This window comes from Peromyscus californicus, unplaced genomic scaffold, assembly GCF_007827085.1.
Source record: "Peromyscus californicus insignis strain IS unplaced genomic scaffold, ASM782708v3 Scaffold_7__1_contigs__length_154581171, whole genome shotgun sequence".
NCBI lineage: Eukaryota > Metazoa > Chordata > Mammalia > Rodentia > Cricetidae > Peromyscus > Peromyscus californicus.
In genome coordinates this window covers 45,884,952-45,911,795 of record NW_026294595.1, presented here as the reverse complement: position 1 = coordinate 45,911,795, position 26,844 = coordinate 45,884,952, and positions in this window count along the sequence as shown.

Genomic DNA, 26,844 nt, shown 5'->3' with positions numbered 1-26,844 from the left:
CTGGAGGGGGGCGCTGTAGCTTATGGGGATACAAAGAAAATTTTTGGATTATGGAATAGTCCATGAGGGTGTATCGTCTGAGCCAGTTGCCTTGAAACCATTCTGGATGTTGGATCATCTGGGCCATGGTGTCATCGGAGACCTTTCAGGGGGTCTTGGCTGGTCAAACCTGATGTATCTTAATCTGGAACAAATCCATAGCCTCTGGCTTTCTGTGGAAACAAAAGCAGAGCCTCCTTTCCAAAGCAACATATCCTTACATCCAAATTTTGAAGTCAAGGTACCTTTAAAATATACATTTTGGCATAACTCAACAGCTTTTGTAATCAAATGTTTTTCTTTAGTTACGAATATCAAAGAGAACATAATCCAGATTCTTTGTGTGGTAGCCATCTTTACGTGGCTTATTTTTTATATTAGCTTGAGCCTATTGCTTTGAACTGCAGCCTTCTAAGCCTGAAACGGCGCTGGCGCTGCTGGCTCTGCCCACTTTAGCTTCCCAAAATGGCGGTGATACGTTTTCCGCCAGCTCTGGGAGCCATCAACTCTCAGAAATAGTGGGTCTATGCTTCTATCAAAGCAGCGTGTAGCCCAGAAACCTCTTTTTCTTTTTTTTTGTTTTGTACTAGCAAAGGCTAAATCTACCACACAGCTTAATGTGCCACTTGCAGAGGCCTCAATTTCACCATACTGTAGGTCGAGCATGCACGCATGCTAGGAACCCGCCAGTAGCTCAAACCGGCAGCTGCCTCTCATTTGAGAGAGACAATTAGGAAGCTGTTTTTAGCTCCATTTTAGAATCTTTTTTTGGGTTTTAGGTGGAAACTCTTGCCCCACGTTGGACGCCATTTGTAGGTAGAGTTTTCCTGCCTGGCCCACAGTCAGGACAAATCTCTCTCACCTGCCAGTCTCACAGCCACTCAGACCCAACCAAGTAAACACAGAGACTTATATTGGTTACAAACTGTATGGCCGTGGCAGGCTTCTTGCTAACTGTTCTTACAGCTTAAATTAATCCATTTCCATTAATCTATACCTTGCTACATGGCTCGTGGCTTACCGGCATCTTCACATGCTGTTTCTCATCGTGGTGGCTGGCAGTGTCTCTCTCACTCAGCCTTCCACTTTCCAGCTTTATTCTCCTCCTTGTCCTGCCTACACTTCCTGCCTAGCCAATGGCCAATCAGTGTTTTATTTATTGACTAATTAGCAACACATTTGCCATACAGAACATCCCACAGCAGTTCCATGCTTGATGCTGCCTCCCCACGGAACCTGCAGATCCTCAGACGTGATATCTTTACAAAGCGCTAGGAAACCACCCTTTCGACAGTCTAGGAACTGGAAAGTGTTGTGGGTGTATTCAACCTGTTTGGACCATGGACCATGTGTGTTCCAGAATAGCAATATGGCCCAACACAAAACTGTAAATTTACTTAAAATGTGGGATTTTTGGGGTGATTTTTTTCATCACTTGAGTGTGCTGTTCTTAAGTATGAACTTTGTAGATGACAAAGCTCTGTTGCAATTTCCAAAGTTTAGTCCTGCCTGTTAGAGTGTACTTTAGGAAGACCTCAGGCAGTGCTGCCCACAACACTTGAAAGCACATGCTTGTCCTCTACAGCTCTCAAACCAGTAAGTGTTCTCCTCGATGTCTACAGCTGAGGCATCCCCTCATGTTTTTCCAAACTGAGGTCAAGGGAAAATCTACTCCAATTCTTTGAGGCTTCCAGTAGGGTAAATTTGCTAGTGACACTGAAATGACTCTAAACTTTTGCAAATTTGCCATGTCAAAAACGTTTCAAAATAGCCTGCCTGACACACACAGATACAATGCAATATAAATAGTGCCTTCGTACCAGGAGATTGAGGTGGTATTGTGTTCCCCAAAATACTGTGCACCCTAATAAACATACCTGGGGTCAGAGACAGAACAGCCACAATATTAAACATAGAGGATAGGCAGTGGTAGCACACGCCTTTAATTCTAGCATTCCAGAGGCAGAAATCCATTTGTTCAAGGATACAGCCAAGCATGGTGACTCACACCTTTAATCCCAAGAAGTGAGCCTTTAATCCCAGGGAGTGATGACAGATAACAGAAAGGTATATAAGGCGTGAAGACCAGGAACTAGAAGCATTTTGGCTGGTTAAGCTTTTAGGTTTTGAGCAGCACAGTTCAGCCGAGAGCCATTTAGATATGAGGACACAGAGGCTTCCAGTCTGAGGAAACAAGATCAGCTGAGAAGTTGGCCAGGTGAGGTTAGCTGTGGCTTGTTCTGTCTCTCTGATCTTTTAGTGTTCACCCCAATACTTGGCTCCGGGTTTGTGTTATTAATAAAGACTTTTTAAGATTCCTGCTACAGGAGATCCAGCTAGAAAGCATGAAGCGTATATCACAGTAGCTGCCACAGTACAGTACATGCATGAGCTTAAGGCTAATGTGGGAAGTTTTCTCCCTCTATAGATACCTCTAGGGTGGATCACATTTTGACCGACATTCAAAGGACCCAAAGTCTACATTTCTGGCATATGGTAAACTTAGGAAGACTTGGCCCCATACCCTAGATTCCTACTGTGTTCTGGAACTCCTGTGTTCTGAGCTACAAAAGCCAAATCTACAATCTATATTCTTGCTAGTCTTGCTTGGGCCATAGAGTGGCTTGGTGAATGATTTGCCTAAGAATGCATGTATGCATTATATCCTTGGCTAATTTTAACTTTCTTAAACATAAAAACGTGGTATCTATGCCTCTTACACCATTACAATGGACTTTCTAGCTGCTTTTCCGGGCTACACAATCAATACTCAAGGAAAGCCATGGCTGTTTTAGAAGGAATTCATTTATAAAATAGACATTTTGATAGGATAAATTTTCTTTTTGGAAAAAATTCTGCTTTGTCTTCTTGCAAGTTCTGAATTCCCTTTTCCCCATCAAGCCTCAGATAGCATCGTCTCCTTGGGCTTCCCAAGGCTGGTCAAGATAAAGAGGTCAGATACTCAATGTTGTTTTCCCAGCTTCTAGATCTTTCTGAGAAATGCCAAGTAGCTACACATTGTGTCTTCATAAATGTCAGTCATGAAGACCGCTTTTCTTCAGTAGCAAAAATGAGCAGCAAATAATTTGATAAACTTTGTCTTCAGTAATAGAAACTCCTGTCAAGTTTTTTTTTTTTTTTTTTTTTTTTTTTTTTTTTTGGTTTTTCGAGACAGGGTTTCTCTGTGTAGCTTTGCGCCTTTCCTGGAACTTGCTTTGGAGACCAGGCTGGCTTCGAACTCACAGAGATCCGCCTGGCTCTGCCTCCCGAGTGCTGGGATTAAAGGCGTGCGCCACCGCCCGGCTCCTGTCAAGTTTTCAAGATTAGCAATTTAAAACTAAGGGGACCAGAGGGATACAGCAAAGCCTAGCCTGCTTTAGGCCCTGGGTTCAACCCCAAACACTGAAAAAACAAACAACAGGTGACTACTTTAAAAAAAAAGATGAACCAATGCCTTAAAGTGGTTGGGGGGTGGGTGGGGGCATTATAACCATAGAGTACCCTTATGTACATCCCTTTGTCAGTCTACCTTGAGGCCAGAGGTAGACTCCCTCTCCTCCCACATACAGTTTTCAGTCTTAGGAACCTTTGCCCTCCCTAGAAATGACTGCCAAGAGTCACTTGACCTCTGGTTTAGAATTTAGGTGTAAATCCTAGCCTCTCCTCTCCTTCCCCTCCTATTCTCTTCTCCCCTTCCCTCCCCGCCTCTTCTTTTCTCTTCTCTCCTTTCTTTCTTCCCCTGCAGGAAAGTAAAACATTAAACTGCCCAAAAGACAAAACAAAACAAAAAATCTAATTCAAATAACCCTAATAGAACCCCAGGCATGATAGATGAGGATCCTGTGGATTTTTGCCCAGTATTCATGGCCTTCTCCTGGAGCAGCCCCAAAGAACTCAGAATGCAAGATAGATCTAGAAGGCTTGTCTGTTTGAGTACATATAGGTATATGAAACATCGGTAGTGTAATTTGGCCACACTCAATATAAAAGTCTCTGCCTGTCTCTTTCTTTCTGCAGACAAATCCCCCCATCTCCTGATTCATCTCCTGAAGCTGCCTCCCAAACCATGTACCACTCAGTACCCTTCTAGCCCATTCTTCTTCTCCCCATCCATGTAGTTTCACAAGCCTTGCTTTCTTTCATGCTACTTCCTCCTATGTAGATTGCCTCTCCTCTTCTTATTCTCCACTGATTATAACTGTTAACAGTAAATTAATTTAAATCTCAAAACTTGCTGGGATTTTTCCTGGGTCATAGAAGGATTAGAAACAATCCCTCCCTATCTGGTGTTACCACAGGACATGAAGAGCCTTCCCACATGAGCATATTGTCTTGTCTGTTAAGTTTGACTATCTCCAATCAGGGAGTAGTTCTTATTTAATTTCTGTCATCCAAGAGTCTCACCAAGATGTGTGTACATAGTGAGTAGCCAATAAGGTTTAGTCTTACTTTCTTGGGAAAATAACAGCTAAGAGCAGAGGACAGTCACAAGAACTGCGGAAGAGTTCAGGGGTATGTTTGTTCACATTTTCCATCACTGTTACAAAATACCTGGGAGAATCAACTTACACGGAGGAAAGGTTTATTTATTTTGGTCCATGATTTGAGAGGTTTCAGCCCATGGTCAGCTGGCTGATGAGACAAAGCCTATGGTAGAACAAAGTTGCTCAACTTGTGGTGGCCAGTAAGCAAAAAGAGTGGTGTAATGTTTAGTCTTCAGAGTCAATTGGATTGGACTTGGAATCATCGTAGAAACCCTCTGAGCACGATCTGAAGGTGTTTTCAGGAAAGACTCACTCTGAATGTAGGTGACACTATCCCTGGGCCTGGCATCAAAGTCTGAGTAAAAAGAAGAAAGCATTGGCATCGTCTCTCTCTGCTTCATGACTGCAGACACAATGCAACCAGTTGCCCCACACTTGTGCTGTCATGGCTTCCCTGCCATGATGTGTCTTCTCAAACTGTGACCAAAACAAACCCACTGTCGCTGAAGTTGCTTCTTGTCATGTAATTTGTCACCACAAAGAGAAAAATTGGTGTTGGGAAGTGGAGTTGTGGCTGTGAAAAACCTGACTATATGGTTTGTGGGTCTTTAGAGCTAGTATATGAAAGGAAAGTGGACAAATTTGGAGTTGTGATCTAGATAAGCCTTAGAATGATGTAAGCAAAGCTTAATGGACCATTCTGGTAGGATTTTAGAAGACCAGGATGCTGAAAACAATGTGAACAACAGAGGCCTGGCCTGTGAGGTTTCAGAGGTGAACAAGGGCTCTAATGGGATCTGGGCTGGAGGCCATTCATGTTGCATTCTGGCAAAGAATCAGGTGCATTCTGCTCATGTCCTGAGAACTTGGGTGAGGCTTAATTCAGAAACAATAGACTAATTTGTTTGATGGATGAAGCTTTAAGACTGGATAGTATTCACAGTGTGTCATTTTTATTGCTTATTGTTCTCATGCAGGTCTACATAAAAAGAGAGCAATAACTGAACGGAAAGATATGAAGAATATGAAGTCTGACAGGACCATAAACACCTTTAAAGTTGCAGGTAAGGCAGGTGCAGGGAAAGCTGCAATATTAAAGATACTAGCATCCAAAAGACAAACCACAGGCTTTGTGCTGGAACAACGGCAAGACCCCGCTCTCCAAAGGCTCCAACTTGTCAAAATGCAAAGTCACTTGAAAGGGGAGGGACTGAAGTGAGAAAACTGCCAAAGGTGGTCCCTACTCAAGAACAATGTCCTACATGCGCGTTGTCTAGGATTCAACCACAAAGGCACAAAGAGGTGACTCCATCGCCTCCCAGCACATGGGTTTTTGTGAGACACTGAACATCCACATCATAACAAGGAGTCAGAAGGCTTGGGCAGAAAGCCCAGCTTCACCTATTAGAAGATGTGTCTTAGGACAACTTTACATGTTTAAACTTGAATTTCCTTCCCTGAGCACTTTTACACACATGCGTAATCATATCTACCGCACTCAGCAGCTGGAAGAAGTAAGTGAAATGACTTAGCATAGCGCCCAGCCCTCCTGAGAATGTAATACACTACTTCTCACCTCCCGTGCTTCTCCTTCTGCTCTCTCCCTTCCCCTGTCCTTATCATTAACACTGCTTGGTCTCCTACTATGCCTGTTACCATGCCAATACCATACAGCACGGCCAGTGGTGGGATGTGAAGCCATCTTTTATCTCTTGTCTAGCTCTCTGCCATATCTGGGCTAGGTCGTGTTAGAAATGGGTGTGGTGTCTCAGGAAAATGGCCATGTAATTGCAAGTATTTTGGCAGAGCAAAAATACTTACCTTTGCAGAAAGGTACAGAGCCAGCTATCAAGTAGACAAGACACGCCTTTAGGCAAAGGGGTCCTGTTCCTGACTCTGAGCCGTCAGAACTTGGCCTCGCGCTCTGATGGGATGAGCTAACTGAAACACTGAGCGGTTGACAAGCGAAGCATGACTTTTGAGGATGTGATGGAACCTGGAACCCTTACTTTTGATCTTTTGCCAGATGACATCTTTACAGATGTCCTAATGCTGGATTGTGAGCCTGTTCCTTTAAACCTGGAGCTCACAGCCTGAAGCCCCAGACCAAGCTCTCAGATCTGGGAAGAGTAAACCCACAGGCAGCCTTGGGGTGAGGGGTGCAAACCCAAGCCTAATGTAAAGGAGATGCCGAGTGTAGCTGATGCTGAAACCTCTATTCAACTTCCTTTGTTTCATTTAACCTTTCTTTAGGAAAAACAAAAACAAAAAAACAACACAGTAAAGTACATTTCCCACCATAGGAAGCTTTTCTGCTTGCAAATAGTTCTGAAACTAGGGTCAAATGTTGCTTCGATCTGTGGGTTAAAGGAGCCTGGGAAATTTTCTTTACAGTTTAGAGCTATGGCAAAGAAGAAAAATTCCTGTCTGGGTTAATCCTTTTGTTCTGGGGAAATTGACTCATTTTTCTCGGGGCCAGATTAGTAAATGTCTACCCACTGTGTTGATAGAAACTGTTGATAGAAACTGTTGGTAAATAACCTAAGACTCCATGCTTCACCCTGGACTTTAGAGTGTGTGCTCTGTGTGTGTGACTATACCCAGGCCCAAGGCTGACACTGTTCTCCAGCTTTTCTCCTCCTTTATATTTTGAGACAGGGTTTCTCTTTGAATATGAAGCCCATGGGTTCTGCGAAGCTGGCTGGCCAATAAGCTTCGGGAATCTATGTGTCTACAGGTCACTCTCCACTCAAGGATGGGATTACATGCCTGACTTTTTACTATGAGTTCCGGGGATCCAAACTCAGGTCTGTGTGTTTGTTAAGCAAGCATTTTCAAATGGGGTCATCTTCCCTGCCATGCCTTAGAAGCTCCTGTGTTGTTGATCTGTGTTTCTTCCGGTACAGCCCTGCGCAGTGGAGTCCGTCACCAGCTGTCACTGCACTTTGTTGGGAAAGAAAATAGTCAATGTTCATAGCCCTTGCAAAGTTGACTTTATACTAGCTAGAGTATGGGTTTAGCGGGATGGGTGATTTTGTTGTGCTTTATTGTCATCAGGACTGGATGATAAAGGAGAAAGCGGGAGGGTCAGCTTTCGTGGGCATTGTCATTCTCGGGAAAGACAGTATGACTCCTCTGCTAGGCGACAAGACAAAATGTGTCGCAGAGATGGGACATGGGCCTTTGCTCTCACATCTGCGCTGCTGCAGGAGGTCACGGGCCCTTGCGGTGTTCTTGGAAGCACGGCTGTTGGCACAGGAAACAAAGATGTGGCAGCTGTTATAGGAAAACAGATGACTCGGTGGACAAGAGAGACATAGCTCTCTGGGCGGCGGTGGCGCACACCTTTAATCCCAGCACTCGGGAGGCAGGGGCAAGCAGATTTCTGTGCGTTCGAGGCCAGCCTGGGCTACAGAGTGAGATCCAGGACAGCTGAAGGTACACAGAGAAACACTGTCTCGAAAAACCCCCAAACCCCTCAAATCAGAGACAGAGAGGGAGGGGGAGTGGGAGAGGGAGAAAGAGAAACCAAGGAACTTTCTTAACCACTGAGCCATCTCTGGCACACTTTTTAATGACAGAAATTTAAATAGAGTATTTTCAATTTTATCCTTTTTCAATTTAAAGCTGGAAAGAATTGAGGTTGAAAGATAGCATAATATAATAAATTCTTTCTTTTTCAAAGAACCGATTTTGGAAATGTGGTAGTTTGAATAAAAGATGTCCCTCCATATACTCTTGAATTTGAAGGCTTTGGGTAAACTGTTTGAGGGAGGCTAGGGAGGTGTGGCCTTGCTGTAGGGTGGGTTTTGAGGACTTACAGACTTGTTCCATTTTGAATTCATTCTCTTTGCTTCCTGCTTATGGATCAAGATACGAACCCTCAGCTTCCAGCTCCACCCACCATGCCTGCCTGCTGTATCACTTCCCTGAGGGACCAGTGATGGACTCTTAACCCTCTGGAACTGTAAGTCCAAGCAAACCCTTCCTCTATAGCGAAGTTGCCTTGGTCCTGGTGATTCACCACAGCAATAGAAAAATAACTAATACAGGAAAGCAGCTAACTTCTTTGATTTTCTTTCTATGTCGTAAGACCACAAGCAATTTGTTTATTCACTGTAAGCCTCATTTATAAAACACAGGTGTGTAAGGGCTGGGACGGTGGCTCAGTCGGTAAAGTACTTCCTGTACAGGCACGAGGACTTCAAGTGAATCGACAGAACCCACATTTAAAGCCTGGCGTGGCTGGTGCATACCTGTATCCCCTGCTGGGAGCCAGAGACAGTAGGATTCTGGGGACTTCTCATCAGCTAGTCTACCTCACTTGTTTAGCAACAAACTCTGTCTTAAAAATAATCAGAGAGAGATAGAGGAAAACACCAGGTGTTGATTTCTAGTGCACACACACACACACACACACACACACACACACACACACTAGCCTGTGCATCTGAACACACACTTGTATACACATGCATACACGGCATACACAGAAATTAAAAAGAGTATATACAGGTAACAGGTTGAATTTTCAAAAACAGCCTGTGCCAATACAAATTCCATCTCATATGCTGTTCTCATGAAGGGGTGTTGACTTTTTGAGCAAGAGATTGGGTCTTTCTTCTTTCCTATTGGTTTGGGCTGAATTTTGAAACTGTCTCAACCATAAGAAAATGCCAGAAGTGATTGAAGTTGCTTCTAGCTAAGTCAGAAGGTGATAAACACTGAAAAGTGTGCTTTCTCAGCACTTCACTTAGGAACATAGTCGCCATGTTGTAAGGACGCCCACACCACATGGAGAGGCCATGTTTGTTTCACCGCCTTGGCCTCCAGCTGGTGGTAACATTCCCTGCCTTCTGATGGTTGCAGGGTCCATTCCCCAAAGCTCTGGGTGCAGACACGAACGTGGTATGTTCTGTGCAAATCCTGAGCTACAGAAACCATAAAGTAACAACTGTCAGTTGTGCTTGTGAGCCTTAAGTTTTTGTAATGTCTTTTGCAACAATAGACAGTAACTATAGCCAATGCGTGGCGACACTGTAAGGATGGGAAGAAAGGACATAATGAATGTATGAAGACACAGCGGTGAGTTTTTCACTTATGTTAGAGATTTGAATATAACAACAACAACAACAAAGGCCATTATGAAGTGAAACTTTAAGGTGAGTGAAGCCTCTCAATAAACACCCTTTTTGGTTATCTTAGTAGGTACTCAGGTGTAGAGAGTCCCAAGTGCATGAGGAACCACAATAGAATTCAGAGGGCTCTAATTTTGTGCTTGAATTAACTTTCACAAGTAGGTTTTGTTTTTCCTCCTCTCTGATAAGTTCTCCCCAAAATTCTGAAGGCAGAAATGTGGGATGAGAGATGCAAGATATTTTTTTGGAGTTTCAGTCATACCTGGGACCCTCACAACTTTTAGCCTACTATCTGGTGGTAAGCCACAGTCTCTGACAGAAGCTAGCTTCAGTGTGAAAAACAATTGCTTCTCCTGTCAATTCCTCTCCAGGTAATCTATCACATGCTGATCTAATATTGGTTTGGGGGAATATTTCACTTAGGTAACAGAAGTCACAAAAGCCTTTTGTGAAGCCAAACTGTTTCCTGGGAACTTGGGGGTGTGCCCAGTTTGTACTGCATCATGGGGAAATTGTAACCCCATTATCTTCAGTTACTAGAGGCACCCAGAATTTTAATGTGGATAGACCTGGGCCCTGTTTTCTAGGGGTTTCAACAACCAAAAACCATCAACAGGAAGAGGAAAGACCCATTTTGGTAGCCAAAAATTTCCCTTTTCACACAACAGGTTATAAAATACTCTAAAGTTTGATGTAGAATAAGGACAGTGAAAGAGGAGAAACATACTGTTTTCTGATCCTGAATGGATGTGGTGTAGAACTGGGCATTCACTCAGATTTTAAGCAATTCCTTTTTAAGCAAGCATGTAGAGGAATAAGACTTTAAGGTGGTATTCAAGCATAGTGGCAAAGTAAAGTGTTAAATGATGTTCCTTTTAGTTATTTTTTAACCTTCATCATATCCCATCCACAATTAAAATTAGATACCACATACGAAGTGCTTTATTGTGTTCTAAGTACTGTACTTATAAAAACAAAACAAAACAAAACAAAACAAAAAATCAAAAAAAAAAAACTTACCTGCCATCCAAAGACCTTGCCCATTACATGGCATTGCATCTGCTCATGTGTTTGAATACTTGGTCCCCAGCTGGTGGCACTGGTGGTCCCCACTGGCAAGCAGAAATGGGTTTCTGGGGATGGGCTTTGAGGGTAATACCCATTTCTCTTTCTGATCCACCAATGTACTGTAGAAGCTCCTCCTATCATGTCTTCTATACCACAATGGAGTGTTGTAGCAGGAATCTTAACAGGTCTTATCAATAAAAACAAATCCGGAGCCAGGCATTGGGGCGACCACTTGAAGATCAGTGAAGCAGAACAAGCCACAGCTTCCTCACCTCGCCAATTCCTCAACTGATCCTGTTTCCTCAGACTGGAAGCTTCTGTGTCCTCATTCAAATGGAACTCAGCTGAACTGCTGCTCAAAGCCTAAAAGCTTAACCAGCCAAATGCTTCCAGTTTCTGGTCTTCACGCCTTATATATCTTTCCTTTCTACCATCACTCCCTGGGATTAAAGGCTCACTTTCTGGGATTAAAGGTGTGAGTCACCATGCTTGGCTGTATCCTTGAACAAATGGATTTCTGCCTCTGGAATGCTAGGATTAAAGGCGTGTGCTACCACTGCCTATCCTCTATGTTTAATATTGTGGCTGTCCTGTTCTCTGACCCCAGATAAGTTTATTAGGGTGTACAATAATTTGGGGAACACAATACCACCACAGAGTGTTCTCCCTAACACTGTGAGCCACACACACCATAAGCCCTTTCCTTAAGTTGCCCATGTGAGGTAGTTCATGACAGCATCCAGAAAGGTAACCAGCGTGCTATTTCGTGTTATGTAATGCACATTTCTTAAGGTCAGAGAGTGGGACAGACTGTCTCTGCATTTTCCAGCATTCCCAGAATACCATGCATAATACATGTTTGAGTCAGTGTGTGAATCAAAAAGAGGAAGAAAGAAAAAGAAAGAAAGGCCAAGGTAGCATGCTCTGCTGAGTTCCTGGAAGGGAGCTGTCTGTACCACATCAAGGCACAGGTGGTTCTCACAGGGTTAAAAGGTGCCTTGACACCGCCGTCATGAGAAAAAATGAGAGCTGCTTGAAATGAGGAGGAACATAGCCAAGGTCAAAGTTGTGAAACCAACAAGGGCAAAAAAGGAATAGTGATAGGAGCCTGCCACCAACGAGGGAGGGAAGGAAGGAGGGAGAGAGAGAGAGAGAGAGAGAGAGAGAGAGAGAGAGAGAGAGAGAGAGAGAGAGAGAAACCAGGGAGCTTTCTGGATGGGATGTTTAAAACATGAAGAGATGTTGAAGGTAGAACGCCATGTGACTCAAGTGTCTGAAAAAGGATAGACTAATTGACACTCGAGCCCTAGAAGCATTCTTCAAAGCCCCCCAGTGTCTCACATCCTTGAATCGCACCTTGAACAGATATCGCTAACGTATACAGGAGGCAGATTTGAAAACAATCCTCTTTCTCTCTAGTGGCTCAGGCTGGAGCTAGTTGACTCAAGATCAAACAGGTGAAATTTCATCTTTTAGAAAAAATGTAGGAGGAATCCTAGAAATGAACATGATGGAAGTGTGTTATATGCATGTGTAAAAAGTCATAATAAAGCCTATTATTTATACACTGAATATATACCAGTTAACAATTACAAATAAGTGAATGAACAGTTCTGAACTAACATTCTGATAAGTTGCCCCTTCCCCCCTATTTCTTTCTAGGGTTTTCAATGTGTAATTACTAACATATGAGACTGTAGCTTCACAGTATATATACTGTTTGTTTGCAAATGTATAATAATTATTTACTGGATTTTTTTAAACACTTAAAACATTTACACTTGACTTTCACCTCTGTTATTTCATCTCAATTAAAATTTCTAGGATATTTTGTGCCATTCCATGGATCTTTTATCAATCATTTTTGAGTTGATGAAGTCAAAAATCTCACAATGCCAAGTTTAAAAATCATGCTGTCTACACAATTTAAAGGTGAGGCTCCTGAGGACAGAGAGAGAGAGAGCTCTGTAGTTAAGAGCATTTGTTATTCTTGCAGAGAATGGGGTTTCAGTTCCCAGTACCCACATGGCAGCCCATAACCCCTGTAACCCCAGTTCCAGGGGATCAGACTCCCTCTTTTGGTCTCTGCAGGCACCAGGCCTGCCTGTGGTACATGTGCATACATGTAGGCAAAATACTCATCCATGTAAAATAAAAATAAACAAATCTTTAAAAAAAATTAAATCTCCTTTAAAACCATAGCTCCCCTTTAAGTATGTATCCCAAACCCCCTGTTTCTGCTTCTACAGTTTGAAAGGCATTTTTTTTTTCCTCAGCACAGTTGGGTCTCAAGCAAAAACACCTAGTAGTAAGATGGCCATCATCCAAGGCCACAAGTGAAATATGATGACGAGCAGCTTGTGTGTTTTGCCTGTGAACGCCATAGGTAACAACGATGCACTGTGCAGTTCAAGTGCACAAAAATAAGAACTCTGAATGTCCATAGCACAAAATAATATGAGTTCCATAATTTTCTCACACAAGATGCATGAATCCGACGATCACATTGTGTCCCATAAATACACAACAATTGTTAAGTGAAAGCCACAGTATAAGAATACATAAACCTTCTCCCTGAAATGCCATCCTCATCGATGGTGGTCAGGAGAAAGTGTGAAACAGGTAGGCAGAGCTGCCACTGCTGCCTGGAGCCAAGCTTCACGTACACACAAGTTGTACAAGCTCAGGACCTCTTGTCTTAGGGAACCTCTTTGTATTTTCACTGTGAGGCACAGAAGCTTTCCAACTAGAACTTGGTGGGTGATGAGAGAAAAGCAGATCGTAATGCTCCTGCTTCCACTCGCTCCTTCCCCCATGTGGGTGCCAGAGATCCAGTTCAGGTTTGGCAGCAAGTACCCTCACTTGCTGAGATAGCTTGAAGGCTCAGTTGACGATTTTAATGCCTCTCTGCATTGGTATTTAAAGTGGGCTCTTAGGCCTTCAGCTGGTATCCACGCCAATGTTATGCTTAGCAAGAACAGAGCCACTTTTAAAGGTGTTTGTGTATCTAACAGAAGGACAGACATAAAAATATGTTAGCTTGAAAAAATGAGGAGTTCCCCTCCCAAAGTCCAAAAGGTTTTGACTTTGTGTGCAAAACACAGTCCGATTGTAGACTCAGATAATTTTAACTTTCACAGTCTAGGATGGGTGGCTCTTTAGTAAACAACAGATAAGGGTGTGGCTGGCAGATCCTGAGAAAGTTAAGATAGGGCTTTGGGGTTCCAATTTGTTTGCAAGCCCAATAAATACTCCTTTTTAAACATGTCAATTAGTTTAGACTCCCACTAGACTCTGCTGAGATGAAATTCAAATAATCTTTTTTTTTTTTAAAAATGTAATATCTGTCCCCAAATGTACTGGAAAGGAGAAGTGCAAAGAAGGTGATCTGTAAACACACAGAGTGATTCCGCCCAGGTCTTCTCTTTCCCAACCTCCAGTCTCAGGGAAACTGAGAAAGGAGCCATCTTCAGCTCCCACAGTGGGAGACAGGCTCTGCTTCATTCCAGCCTGGGTTAAGGTCCCTGATCTTGATCAGCCTGAACGAAAAGAAAGGCACTCTGAGGAGCTGGCCAAATCTTCCCACAGAAGCAAAACACGTGAGATTATGGAGCAAGAGTCCTCACTCCGAGGAGGTGTGGGCAATGCAGGCTTTGGACTTGAGGTTAGAAGCTGGCGCCATGTGCGTAGCGGTAGGAGGAAAGAGGCATAGGGGAAGTAATGAGCCACTATGTCAAACTGGGGAAAAAGAGTGTAGGGCTAGGGGTCCAAGTTCAGCAGTGTGGAGAGGCTTGGGACAGGCCAACATTAAAGGCAGAGTCAATCTAACCAAAGGCCAATTCACTATCAATCTAGGAATATTCCAGCCCAGGCATCACCAACGCCTTTCCAAATGATCTCCATTTAAACACTGAGACCCTTTTTCCTTATTCAGGACTTGGGGGAAGCTTTTACCCTCTCTCTAGAGCAGCGGTTCTCAATCTTCCTAACGCTGTGACCCCTTAATGGGGGTCCTCATGTTGTGCTAACCCCCCCCACCATAAAATTATTTTCGTTGCTACTTCATAACTGTACTTTTGCTACTGTTATGAATCATAATGTGAATGTCTGTGTTTTCCGATGGTCTTAGGCGACCACGATGAAAGGGTCATTGGATCTCCGAAGGGGTCACGACCCAAAGGTTGAGAACAGCTGCTCTAGAGCATTCTCCAAAGCCATAGCGACTAAAATATACTTCTGTTTCAGCATTACGATATTTTATCTGAATCTGTGTTCTCTTCCTCTCCAATCTGGAAAATGTTTTAAAATAAGGAAAGAGCCAGTGCAATTGTAAGCCCTAGTGCCGAATACAACAACTACCCCATAATAGGTGTGCAATACACACACATTGAATAAGTGTTGTTGATGGTGTCCTCGTTTCCTGTGTCATTTCCTGGCCATTGCTCCCAGCACAGTGCTTGGCTCACAGTCAGTAGTATGAAATTTACATAATGGAAGCAGCTAAAATGTTTACAGTCACTTTTTGAAGTCTTTAGCATACAACGCCAAAGGTATGCATTAGAGTTCAAAGAGTTTAATGTCCCTCTTTCCCCCCACAAGACCTCTTTCTTAGCTACATCCTAAAGTTACAGGGACATGCAAGATAAAACTCCCTTAAAAAAACAAAACAAACAAACAAAACCTCAGCATTGTATCTCAAATCATTAGCATGAGTCTGCTAGAATCCACTTTCACAGGATGCCAGGCACAGACTTTTCCCCAAGCATGGAAGCCTTAAGGTGAACAGAACACAAAGCCATGCAGACTCAGACTCATGTCCTGGCACATCCAGATGTGAATCTTTGTTCATCATTCAGTTTGATCTCAGGCTCCGTCTTGGTTTCTTCATGTAGAATATACAGATAATAAAAGTACCTACCATGTGAAGTTCTTCTGAAGATTAAAATGACAGGTATTAAGTCCTAAAACCATTAACTGAGTGTGTATTTGCCAGTAGGTACTTAATAACTGTCAAGGCTTTTCCCCTTCTATACGCACTGATATTGTCACTGACTTACCACACCTTAGTCTATGAGAGGACAGCCATGAGAACATCTTTTGGTGTTTTTTTTTTTTTTCAAGACAAGGTTTCTCTGTGTAGTTTTGGTGCCTGTCCTGGATTTCGCTCTGTAGCCCAGGCTGGCCTCGAACTCACAGAGATCCACCTGGCTCTGCCTCCCTAGGGCTGGGATTAAAGGCGTGCGCCACCACCGCCCAGCTCCATGAGAAAATCTTACTTTAACATTTTAAAAAAGTTATCTTGAAAACACCATTTAATTGCTGACAGGGAAGGTCATTGTTTGGCTCCTTTAAGAAGAAAAAGATGGATCTTAGCTTTTAATAATAACATCTGAGCTTCCTGTGAGAGTATAGCAACGTGGTTGCCAGGGAAATGTTTTGTTTTTCTTTTCTAGCCTGAGAAAGAAACAGTCGTGTTTTTACACATCATTTTAGATGTCTGTCATGTTTAAGGGCTTTTGTTCAAGGAGATAAAGCAAGGGTCGGGTCAGCCTCTCATTGTACAAAATAAAACAACCAAGAAAGAGCATCTACTGCAGAGAGAAACTCCAAGAAGGCAGGTGAATGCTGTCGGGCTCAGCCACAGAACAGGAAAATGCGGGTGTCACACCTAGGACCTAACTTGAACAGCATCGTGAGAGCGAGATGGATGATAACGGGTAGAGATGGCAGTCCCTTGTGCTTTCTCCCAGTGTTTATAGGACTTCTCTTCACCTAGCTATAGCAGCAGCACAGTGCTAAGCAAACTGCCTGGCTGTGAAAGTCAGAGGACCAGTCTTCCGTCCCTATTCTGTCTCCTGGCACTTGTGTGACTCCAGCCATGTTGCCTACTCTTTCTGTCACCTAGTAAGAGAGACAAATAAAATCACTTACCCCACTGACTTCAGAGATCAAAAGACATAATAATGTGGGGGGTCAGTGAGGTGGCTCAGGCGACAAAGACACTTGCCACCAAGCCTGATGACCTGAGTTAAATCTCTGGGATCCACACTGTGAAAGTCAAGAACCAGATCCTACAAGCTGTCCTCTGAGCCCCACATGCAAGCCATAGCATGCATGTGACTTTGTGAACCAAGAATGGGAACACATCTGGCACATGAAACAGCCAAGTCACGAATATTAGCTGAGACAGTGCAAAATTTAATGATCAGAATGTAGTCCAACCGCCATATTTTAAGGGTATACCTTTGTGTCAAAAGCAAATATATTCAACAAATTCAGCGTAATTTACCCGAAATGAATAATGTGTGTCAACTCTGGGATCTGGTGTTAGGCACCACCTGGTGGCAGTTATGAGTACATTGTTGAGCATCTGTAAAAACGCTGCAGGAAAATGTTTGGAATATGAGATAAGGAGAGCTCAGACAGGTCCAGTGTACAGGAGCTGGCACAGGACTTGACAAGCTTAGCCCTGGATCCATGAAGTGGACTGCAGCGGCCATGGCACTTCTTGGCTCAGCTGTTGCTAAAACAGAAGAAAATCTTACCTTCTATTTATTTTTAACTCTTACTAACCAGAACAGTGCTCAGCAAGTGCATTCAAGGCACAAAAGGAAAGGTATGGAGAAAGAGGGAGGTAGGAAGGGAGTGAAGTGTCTTGAAAGAAATTCTATAATCCATCTAATTCTCTCTGTGCTTTTATTCTGATTAGCACCCCCCCCCCCACCCATTGGCCAATTCAAGTTTGTTTGTTTGAACACCAACCCTGTGCCAATCGAAGTAAGTTAATAGAGCTAGCCTGGGAGACATTAAAAGAATAATGCATCCCTAAGGGTCCTTAGTCATGGGACAAATAGCCTAGACTTGAGTACTAGGAGTAAGACATAGTAGGACAATAAAGGACCTAGGGCAGTGTGTAGGACATCTAAGCTGTAATCTGCTCTCAAATCTGCCCTTTCTGGCCTCAGTTGGTGTCTACCAACCTTGGGATGCTAAGTGTCATCTACCTCCTAGCATAATGGACATAAATGGGGAAACGTTTCCCCTGAAGGCCATAGTCTTTATACATTGACTTTCACTTTTCTCATCTCCGAGTCTCCATCATGCTCCCAGCAACATAGCACGCTCAGGAAATGACTTACTGGTGACTAATTTTCCCAGCAGTGTGAGGATATTTGGGAAACAGACTGGATATTTAATATCATTAGTGAGCTTCACAGGTCATCATGGAGTTGGGCTCCAGTTACAGTGAACTGAAGAAATCTTCCAAGCAGTGAGTCAGCCCCAGGCTTCCCCATAAAGTCTCTAATTGACACAACACTGTGAAGGAGAAGTTAATATGATCCTTACTTTGCAATCTCCGAAAACAGGAACTGTGGGCTGGAAATGGAGCTGTCTAGTGGAGAGGGTTCCTTAGCCGGTGCCAGGACTCGGACTCTATCCTAGATGCTACTGGGTAGAGGGAATTCTTGGTAAAGCCTCACAGGCACATATGCATACCTCCAAAAGGGATTCAATATAGAAACTAGAAGAGAAATCCTAAAATATTGATAGAAAACTATTCTTAGGGGCTGGAGAGATGGCTCAGTGGTTAAGAGCTCTGGCTGTTCTTCCAGAGGTCCTAAGTTCAATTCCTAGCAACCACATGGTGGCTCATAACCACCTTTAGTAGAATCTGATACCCTCTTCTGGCATAAAGTTGTATATGCAGATAGAGCACTCATCTACCTAAAATAAATAAATAAATCTTTAAAAGAAAAGAATTTTTAAGAAAGTAGGATGCCCAAACATGCTGTCTGTGGCAATGAGAGCACACAGAGAAGTCTTTCTTCTTGTGCTCGACTTTGGGAATGTATGTATTTAAGGTGTCTGATATATGTTTTCAAATTTCTTTTCCAAGCATGGTAATTGCCTTCAATCTTACACAAGTTCTGAGAATGCCTGCTTGGTTTCATAAGTCATGACATATTTAACTATCTTTGTTACCTGAACACACAGGAAAAACATTTCAATTATTTTGTATTTCCTAGAATATTTTCTTATATGCATAGTAAATATTTTCTCTTATGTGATTATGGTTTGGATATGAATTGAACCCCTAAGAAGCTCATGGATTGAAGAACTCATTCCCAGCTGGTCGGGTCAGTCATTAGAGATTAAATGACCACAAGGACTCTTCAGTTCATGAATATTTTAATCTCTTGATGAATTTATAGATGAACAGACTATTAAAAAGTGGGGGCAAATTGGAGGAAATGAGTCACTGGGATGTGCTGTTGAAGGGTCTGTCTTTGACTGGTCTCCTGTTCAGGATTTCTCTGCTTCCTGGCCACCAGCAGGTCAGTAACTGGGTTCCTCCATTCCCTTCTGCCATCATGCTTTACCCCACCACAGGGCCAATAACAACGAGGTATCCAGTCATTGGGAGACCTCTGCCACATGAGCTAACATTCTTCCCAGTGAAACTGTTTCTGTCAGGTATTTGACACCCAGTGATGAAAAGACTAGCTAACATATTTATCTAGTCTTATTTGGTATTTTCCTCTTCATCAACTTTTAACATTTTGTTTTTAATAATCATTAACCTATAAAAAGAAATATGATAAAAATAGAGTATTATTAGCTACACTTTTCATTGGAGGCAATAAATATTGTAAAATTACAATCCATGGGAAGAGGAATCTTGAAACATTCTGTGAGAGTTCATATAAAAAGGCAAGGACCCAAGAGAGGCCAAAACTCATTCTTAAGCAGTTCAGGTATTAAATGAATCCTAGGGACTGAACTTGGCTATGGTGGGATAGGAGGAACGGATGAGAAGATTTTAACCAGAAGAAATAAAAGCATATGGGGGGGGGTGTTTATCAAGATCTTGCTATGTAACCCCGAACTGGTGTCAAGGTCATGATCCCTCTGCATAGCTGGCCAGCATGCTGAGATGATAGGCCTGCACCATTATGTCCGGATCACAGTCATTTTTAGAGGGAATGCTAAGGAGTAGAGGTTCTGTGAGAATCTTTGGAATTCAATGATTTAAAAATAACACATAGCCTTTGATGGCTTAATAGAAATAAATGTGTGGCTTTGATAGGAGATCAGTAGATAGGAATTTGAAAACAAAGATCTTCAAGGCTGTTTTTCTATGAAATAAAACGTCCTCCTAGAAAAAAATTAAAGACTTTACTATCACTGAACTTAGCATTAATTTTAGTTTGAGCTTTGATGAAAATGAGAAATTAGTGGACTCATCGGCAGAAACACCCTGAAATCCCCTCCCCCTGATGTACAGAGCTAGGATCAGATGACAGTGTCCTGAAATGACACACAGGGAAATTTTTCAATGTTGGGGATTCTCTGGAAAACACTGAAACTAACTCCTTTGTGATCTTTCTTGCAAAGATAACCTTGTTATTGTTCAGACAATGTGTATTTGGGGGAATTTTTAGCCAAACTTTTTATTTTTATTTTTTTAACCAGGGTACAAATTCATTCACATCACTTGCATTTGGTTTTGATTTGACCCATCTCTCTATTTTCTGTTTTTGATTAAATTATAGTCCATACTGATTCTCCATTTTACAAGTGAACTTTCATCTGGAGTCTTCCCCAACTTGTTTATCCACCATTTTTCTGTTGTCTCCCACTTCCCCAAGTGAGGCTGACTAAAAAGACCCTTCGAGGGCAAGTGTGGAGAGGACACAATGTCTTTGGCTTCTGCACAGTCATGCCAGCCAGTGACAGCTTTCACTCTCCTCTCTATGGCAGGGACGAGAGCAAGGAAGCAAACACAAAACTTGGCTGGCCATGCAAATGGCGGCCACTGAAGAACATCTTGTACTTTCACTTTCTTTTTCTTTATTATAACTTACAAGCATTATCTCTTGGGAATGGAATGCCAAGGTCTTCCTGTTCTAGTCTCTCTTAGAGTGCATCATTCTGGGAATCGGGATAACAGAAATATTGTTAAATGGCCATGAAGATCCCTCAACTAGATTGTCTAACAGCCTTCCCACACACAGTTCCTGTAGACACTGACATTTCAGTTTTATATTGCATTAGTTACTGTACTCCTTGATGAAACCAAATGCAACCTAATGGAAGAGAGGTTTATTTTGGCTCACAGCTCAGAAAACAGGGAGGGAAGACATGGGAGTGGGAGAAGTTTGGACACCAGTAAGCAGAGAAAAAGGAATGCTCTGGCCAGCTGGCCTCTTCCTTTTTCCTTTTTTTAAAAAATTCATTTAGGGGGCCGGGCGGTGGTGGCGCACGCCTTTAATCCCAGCACTCGGGAGGCAGAGGCAGGCGGATCTCTGTGAGTTCGAGGCCAGCCTGGGCTACAGAGTGAGTTCCAGGAAAGGCGCAAAGCTACACAGAGAAACCCTGTCTCGAAAAACCAAAAAAAAAAAAAAAAAAAAAAAAAAAAAAAAAAAAAAAAAAAAATTCATTTAGGGACCTCAGCCTGTAGGATGAGGTCACCCACATTCAGAATTTGACTCCCTCCTCAATTAACCTCTCTGAAAACATCCTCACAAATATGATCAATTTGAAAATCAAATTAGTTTCACAATGGAAGTTAACCATCATTAGTCAACCCCTTATCATCTGGACACACAAACACTAACCACAACAGCTAGACCTTTCCTGGTACTTTGTTTTCTGCATGAGTATCTCTGTTAGGTCTGTTGCACACTTTTCTATTTGAAATGTGTTGATAAGAGCTATGCACACAATGGGCCCGTATGGTTCCTCCACCTATGTATGAGGCTCTTCACATTCAAGTCACCTCTTCATTGAACTATGGGAATGCAATGAAACCTGGCTGAGTGTCAGGCTGGCCCTCAGCTGCTGGCACCCTTAGTCTGCAACCTCAGTTTATTCTTCATTGAAGTTATTATTATTATTATTATTATTATTATTATTATTATTATTATTTGAGACAAGGTTTCTCTGTGTAGCACCGGCTATCCTGGAACTCACTCTGTAGGCCAGGCTGGCCTCAAATTTAGAGATCTGCCTGCCTCTGCCTCCTGAGTGCTGGGATTAAAGGTGTGTGTCACCACCACCCAGATCTTCATTGATTTTTTTACTTCCTATTTTGAATGAGTTTTCAGAATTCTTCATTTCTTCTACTTCCTACATCCCCCTTGATTAATTCGAGTACCAGATCCCTGTACTTGTTTATCCCAGACATCAGGCCAAAAGCTTGTTTTGATGCTGGGAGGGCAGGGGCAGGGGGCATGTTTTCAGAGGATAAGGGTCATCTGTCATTCCCTTTGGGCATATTTCCCCAAATAATGCTTACTTCAACAGTTTCTGAAAGTAAGTGTTGCTGTGATAGTCACTGATGTTATTTATTAAGCTGCACTGTTTACCGTTCGAGAGAAGCCATGAGGTACAACAAAATTCACTATAAAAGTTTATTAAGGGAAGGAAATAGAAAAGATGTGCATAGGCCTATGGAATGATCATGCAGGAGAGAAGGAATAGGTGGAACCCACTTTTATAGGTACTCCCCACCCCCTGCACATGCACATATGGGCTTTTGTAGCTACATCACACATGCACATAGATTATGTGATCACACAGAGCATGGATACGTCGGAAATAAGGTCCTAGGATGACTAAGCATCTTGCCTGGCTACTGGACAGCACATGTGTGGTCATGTAGCTGGCAGAGTGGCTAGGAATTCTAACATTTGAGAATTAGAATAAAAGCCTATAAAAAAGGAAACTATGACACTCAAGCATGATGAGCCGACCACAATTTTCATAAAGAAGCTAAGAGTTTAGCTCACCTAATGATTCCACACCCCACCATCATTACAGGAGCTGCCAGAACTGTCTAGAGCACTAGGACCAGGTCCAAATCTACTCTGAGCATCTCACTCCCTTAGGTGGCATCTCCTTTCATGTCCTGCTTTACGCCACTTTCTCTAGCTTGTTCTGTCCACCCAGTTGACCTGGAGTATGTGCCATGCTGTTACAGGGTTCGCCAATACCTGACCTCAGTCTCCGCATCCTCCTGCCCCACAGCATGACAAGGCTGTTCCTCTTAGGTCATCTACAGTCTAGTCTGGCCTTCGAAAAGATGGTCATAAAGCAAGGGGAGAAGGAAGGAGTGGCAAAGGAAAGCCATCAGCCTGGATATGTCTTTTGTAAAGGGACTCAACTGTGAAGTTTTACTGAATAATTACACATAGCTATAGAGATACTGATAGACTTCAAACATAAATTCATTACAGAACTTTATTGTTCATCCCATCATTGGAAGTGAGGTCCATATACAGGACGAATTTATACTTTCTATGATTTGTGGTTATGGTAACTAGTATATTTTTGCTTAATCGTAATTTAAAATAAAATGTATGTTAATGACAACTAATATACCATCAAATTATTTTAAGTATATTACTCTGTTATTTCATCTCTTGTTATTTACTTTTATTACTATTATCATTACTTTTTTCTTTTCGGTTTTGGGGACAGGGACATTGACCAAGCTGGCCTCAAGCTCGTGATCCTCCTGCCTCATTCTGGGATTACAGCCATGTGTCACCACAACTGGCTCAATGTTTGATTTTCTCTTTCTCTTTTTTGTTTTTAAATATGCTAGAGCCTTAAGAAAGATACAAGTGGCCAGGCGGTGGTGGCGCACGATTTTAATCCCAGTACTCGGGAGGCAGAGCCAGGCAGATCTCTGTGAGTTCGAGGCCAGCCTGGTCTACAAAGCGAGATCCAGGACAGGCACCAAAACAACACAGAGAAGCCCTGTCTTGGAAAAAAAAAAAAAAAGAAAGAAAGAAAAGAAAAGAAAGAAAGATACAAGTGGCCCCAGTTCTCTCAGGGTGCGTCTCTGTTGAGTCTGAAGTCAGCGCAGACTGACAACACAAAGTAAGTTTCAGGATAGATTAAAATCTGTCCTCTTCTATCTTTATACCCGTTACCAGAGCACTTGCCTTGCTGGCCTCTTACACAAAGAGGATGTTGTAATTCCTTAGCGCTGATGTCTTTTGTAAGCCTCAAGGGAGCCTACACCTCCGTCTAATTTATCCTGTTCACCAAGGTGTCATGCTCTGCACTCTGCCAGAGGGTATGGAAGGAGGAAATTGCTAAGGACAATCTCTCTCTTGCCTCTCTTGAGCAGGCCCACTCCACCACAACCGGAGTTCTGAAGGAACTCCGACATTTCCCACGGTGTGTTCAGCTTTAGAACTCTCTCTTCTGTTTTTTTGTTTGGTTTTGGTTTAGGTTTTTCTCATACCCAACCAGTCCTACTCAGAAAATAACTTCATTGCTGTAAGCAGAGATTTCTTGGAAAGAAAATTCAAAAGAACCTTTGGTCATTGGATTTGCATATTACATTTGGTGACCAAGAATTTAAAAAGTATATTTTGAAATTTTTCTATAGTGGAATTCAAAATTAAGCCCTTGTGTCTCAAAATTAAAATCACTTGCTCAAAACTCACAGCACACCAATAAAGACCTGACCCTCAGGTTCTGTGTTTGACTATAAAATAGGTAAAAGGTAGTGATTTACCAGTGACCTTTGATGAGTCATATTGTGACATTATAGATGCCTTTTTCTTCACATTGATGACTAAGGCTGAGACTTTAAAACAAGGAAGGAAAACACAACATGCAGATCCTGACTGTAACGATAGAGATTTATTGAGCCCAACCAAGTCCAACCGTGTGGAAGCCTCGTTCTGACACAGAACTAGGGAGGCAGAGCCAGGCAGATCTCTTTTCCAATAGCACTAAACTTTGCTCTGAGCTTTTTACTTAGCCACATGCTGATAACTGTGCTTGCAAAATCATCCTTTTCTCAGAGTCTATGTGCTTTCTACCACCTTTATTTCATGTCAGGTGTTTGCCATATATTTCTTAGTCCCTGTCAGGATCAAATTTGAAAACTATATTCCCAAGTAATTCCCTGCTAATTGTGTTACTTTTTCTGTGGAGTCACCCAGGATACAGATGACAATGTTAATTAGAAACATTTCCACCCAAATCTAAATTGATGAGCCAATGAGTTTATTGGGTTACCTACAGGAACTAAGGTGACTCTGGCAGCTGCATAACCGTAAAGTCCCACTCAGCATGGGTAGGGACCTGTCCATAGCTGGAGTTCTCTCTTTATATCACTTCTTGACCATCTGTTGAAGACATGTGCAGCTGGGAAAAGACTATATGCATCCGGCAGAAAGCAGAGGAGAAAGGAGGAGGGAGTGGCTATACTTTCTGGTGAGGGAGGATCTGATGGCCCCTCCCTCCTTCCAGGAAATAGAAACAAGTCTTGTGAGAGTCTTCAGCCGTCATCATGGCTGCTCCGATTTCACTATGGCTGCAGATAAGTCCTGCCTAGAGCACAGTATTTCACCTCCCCAACTTAGATAGCCAAACTGAATTACCTAAAGAAAAGTAAATACTAGTGTAATAACGGTAATGATGGGATCTAGAGGAAGCGAGAGAAACCTAGCTGAAAAAATAACATTTGAAAGGGGAAAGGCTTAAAGAAAACACAATTTGGGGTTTGGGTTATTTTTTCCCAAAGAAATTAAGTGGTGATAATTAACACATGTGATAAGCCCTGAAGAATAGAGAATTGAGGAGCGGAAGGTAATTGTGAAGAGTCCAGCGAGCAGCGGGTTTGGGGCAGCGTGAATAGTGAGGACAGCTGACGGGAGAATCTTCGGAAGCAAAGGTAACCTGAGTCGGATGCTAAAGTCAAGGGTCTTGGAGAGGCTTTTTTATTTCAAGAAAGCTGGAGAAAATGCTAACGACAGGCCCTTCAGGTCAATAGCAGGATTGATGCACATTTTACAATATGATTTCTTTTTTCTTCAGATACAGACAGATACATTCATCCAATAATGCCTGAGGAGTAAATAAAACTTTACTTTTCATGGCAACATAACCCAGCGGCATAGTCCCTCACACCAGAATGGAAGTAGCCTTGAGTTGGCTTGAGTCTTTAATATTTTGGTTAAATTTGTGCCCGTGGGTTAATTAATATAGAGAAAGATATTTTCAGAATGGAGTTGGCATGTTAATGACATGGTTGGTGTCTCAATGTCTTATGTTCACACACACACACACACACAGGTAAATAGCATGAGAGAAAGATGGTACAATAAAACAATAAAAGACTGAAAAGTCGAGGCTGCATTTATATTCATCACTACATAGCCTCTTCTCCTGTGGCTTGTTCAGATCAATTATTAAGGGGTGCAGAGCCCAGGAAGTTTTAGGAATTGGCATCTTTGATAGCAAGTGCCCTGATTCCACAGAGCTCCTAAAAAGGGCTAGCATTAACGTGCCCTTTCCTAGACACTTGGATTCATTTTTGTTTTGTTTTTAATCATAAAAATCATTACCTATTGTGTTAGTTACTTTCCCGTTGCAATGATAAAATACCACGAGCAGAGCAACTTATAGGAGGAATTTATCTGAGCTTATGCTTACAGAGGGAAGAGAGTCCATGATGTCAGAGCAGAGGCGTGGTGACTGGAGTGGGAAGCTGAGGGCTCACATCTTGGACTGCAGGCATGAAGCAGGGAGCATTCACTAGAAAGGACATGAGTCTTTAAACTCTCAAATTCCACCCCCAGTGGTATACTTACCGTAGCAAGGCTACACTTCTTAAACCTACTCAAACAGTGCTGCCAACTGGGGACCAAGTATCCAAATGTTTGAGACTATGAGGGACACCTCATTCAAACTACCACACCAGTGTTAGCCTTAAGTCTTGCAAAGCTAATGAAGATGTTCAAAATCCCATGAGTGTAAAATTGCATGTGTAGTTCTAATGTTCTATTTATGTCTTTCTCCCTTCAGTTGACCTGGGCACCTATCACTGCGTTGTTGTATAAAGAGAAACATTTTATTTTTGGAGATTCTAAAACTCTGGAAAATCTGAGAAACTTGAAAAAAATTATTAAATTGTCAAGAATTTCATACAGTGTATTTTGATCATATTTGTTCCCCTCTGCCAACTCCTCCCAGGTCCACTCTCATTTCCCTACTCGTTCAATTTAAACTTTTCTTTTTCCTTTTAAATTCCTTGACTCCAACTGCATTGTATAAGTACTCTTGGGTGAGGGGCCTGCTCTGGAGTG